This window comes from Panthera tigris, chromosome D4, assembly GCF_018350195.1.
Source record: "Panthera tigris isolate Pti1 chromosome D4, P.tigris_Pti1_mat1.1, whole genome shotgun sequence".
In the NCBI taxonomy this organism is placed as follows: Eukaryota; Metazoa; Chordata; class Mammalia; order Carnivora; family Felidae; genus Panthera; species Panthera tigris.
The window spans coordinates 92,620,493-92,623,680 of record NC_056672.1 but is presented as its reverse complement, the minus strand read 5'-3'; positions in this window follow the sequence as shown (position 1 = coordinate 92,623,680).

Here is a 3,188-nt window from a genome sequence, read left to right as displayed (position 1 = left end):
CAGACGGCTGAGGGTTGTCGCACACTCGAGTGAGACACAGACACCAAACGCAGGGGCGCTGCGGGTGCGGCAGGAAAACGTGAACAGAGCTGAAATCGGCACCCGCACAGGAGAAGAGCGAAAGCCCTGTGAGACAGGGGGGCCCCACCGGGGCACACGGAACATAACAGGGAGCACTTAGGAATGCAAGGTGTGCCATCGGGTTAGAGAAAAATGTCTGCAGAACAATCATAAAATTCGAAACTCTCCCAAAAGCAGAACAGAAAGGAAGGGAATTTAAATGTTTTTTAACATGGATTTAGTTTTGAGAGACAGAGTGAGACAGAGAGTGAGGGCAGGAGGGGCAGACACAGAATCTGAAGCAGGGTCCGGGCTCTGAGCTGTCAGCACGGGGCCCGATGCGGGGCTCCAAGCCGTGAACCGTGAGATCGTGACCTGAGCCCGAGTCAGACGCTTAACCGACTGAGCCCCCCAGGCGCCCCGAGCACTAGACTCTTAATGCCAGACTCTAACATCTTAGTAACAGTGGTTTCAGAGAGTGGAAACAGACAATCGAGAGGAAGAAGTTATGAAAGAAATAGCACAAGAGGGCACCCGGGGGGCTCAGTCGGTTAAGCCTCCGACTTCCGCTCAGGTCATGATCTTGTGATTTCTGAGTTCAAGCCCCGTGTCGGGCTCTGCGCTGACAACTCAGAGCCTGGAGCCTGCTTCGGATTCTGTGTCTCCCTCTCTCTCTACCTCTTCCCTGCTTGTGCTCTGTGTGTGTGTGTGTGTGTGTGTGTGTGTGTCTCAAAAATAAACATTGAAAAAAATGGGAAAAAAAAGAAAGCCACATCATGAAACTGCAGGAAAAGGAGGGAGGATAAAAGATTCTGCAAACTTTCAGAGAGTGAGAGCGAGAGCGAGAGAGGATGCACCCACACAAAGCAGGTCATTCAGAAACGACTGACAGCCGGGAAAGCATGGGACATCTCAACAGAAAGGTGGACACTAGAAGACAAGGGAACACGCTTTTGAAATCCAAGACAAAACACATTCCAATCTATAATTCATGTAATGAAGACACTTTCAAACGTGCTGTGTCTCAAAACATGTGCCTCCCACGTACTCTTGGTCTGGAAGCTACTGGAGCGTGTCCACCAAGGTCAGGAAGCCACCGACACCTGGCCAGGAAGAGGCCAGCAGCGGCTCCAGGAGAGGAAAGCTCCTCAGAGAGCCGGGCTCAGGGAAGCTCCGAAGGGCAGGTCCGGGCTGATCTGGGTCCCGCAGTGGGCTGGGGGGAGTGGGCGGCAGAGGACGAGGCCTGGGAAGCACAAAGATGACCAGTCACCGGACGGGTGGGCCCCCTTGAGAGATGACAGCTCTCACAGACAGGAAGGGGGGACACAAAGAGAAGAAAAACACAAAACAAAACAAAACAAAACAAAACAAAACATATGACTGACCAGAAAATTAGAAACAACCATCAATATAGGAAAAAGTTATATGGGAAAGGAAATACAATCATAGTGTATTATAGGGATCTGCTATTAACAATATTCACCGAAATGCTGACAAAGGATATAACCAGTAACTTTTATTATTTTTTTTAATTTTTTAAACGTTTATTTACTACTGAGAGAGACACAGAACGTGAGCAGGAGACGGGTAGAGAGAGGAGGAGACACAGAAGCCGAAGCAGGCTCCAGGCTCCGAGCCGTCAGCACAGAGCCCGACGTGGGGCTCGAACTCACAAACCGCGAGATCATGACCTGAGCCGAAGTCGGCCACTTAACCGACTGAGCCACCCAGGTGCCCCCAAATCATCCCAATGTGATGAACAACATTAACGTATGTATCCAAGAAGCTCAGGAAACCCGAGTAGGATAAATAGAAACAAAAGTGAGGTGCCTGGGGGGCTCAGCCGGCTAGGCCTCCGACTTTGGCTCAGGTCATGATCTCTCGGTTCACAAGTTCGAGCCCCGTGTCAAGCTTGAAGCTGTCAGCGCAGAGCCTGCTTGGGATCCTGTCTCCCTCCTCTCTCTCTGCCCCTCCCCGACTGCCTTGCGCGTGCACACTCTTGTCTCTCCCCCAAATAAAAAACCAAATGTGTACCTGGGCACTTGAAAGGAAAATCCAAAAATCAAGAGAAAAATCTTGAAAGTGGAGACCATGTCACATGACTTGCGGAGGACGATGTTACCAACGACGGCACCCACCGCTGACTTCTCATTTGGAAGCAAGGGAAGTCCGAACACGGTGGGACTCGAAGACAGAAATACCATACGACCCAACAATTCCACTTCCTTATGTCTAAAGGATTGAAAGCAGGGTGACAGAAAGCTACGTGTACGTCTGTGTTCACAGCAGGATTACCCATGATGTCGTTCATAACGGCCAATGGCGGAAGCAACCCATGTCCGCAGGTGGCTGGCTGGCTGGCTGAATGGCCAATTTTGGTACCGGCACACGACAGCATAGCATTCAACCTTAAAAAGGAAGGAACTTCGGACACACGCTGTGCGATGAGTGAGCCTTGAGGACACTGCTGAGAGCCAGTCACAGAAGGACAAATATTGCAGGATTCCACTCATATGATGTCCCTAGAGGAGGTGAAATCGTAGAAAGTGGAATGGGGGGGGCATGCCAAGGGGGGGCATGCGGAATGGGAAGTCAGCGTTTAAGGGGGACACGGTTTCAATTCTACAAAATGAAGTTATGAGGATGCATGCTTGTGATGGTGTCATGGCATTACAAATGTATTTAATACTAGCGGACGGTATGCTTAAAAATAGCGAAGGCGGTAATTTTGTGTTAAGGGTACTTTACCACAATAAAAAAAAAAAATTAGAGTGGCGAATCACACAAAGGCTGGTCTACCGGGAGGCGGAATCACGGGAACACCTTAAAGTCCGTCTATTGTCATTGTGAATAATCCCTCGTTCACGAAGACTCTCGCGTTTACTAGATTTTACTAGAGAGTTTTCAGTTGATAGGGTTTAACGCTAATCTTTTACTGGGAATACAATATTTAAATCGATCTTTATCTTAGAAATATAGAAACAGCTGGGGCTTTTGTTTTCCAGAAGGCTTTATAATTTTTTCTCTCCTCTCTGTCTGAGGATAAAGGGCTGACGCTGATAGACAGCTTACCTTCAACACTGCAGGCAGACGATTCGCCAACACGACTGGCAGGACGCCGCCGGAAA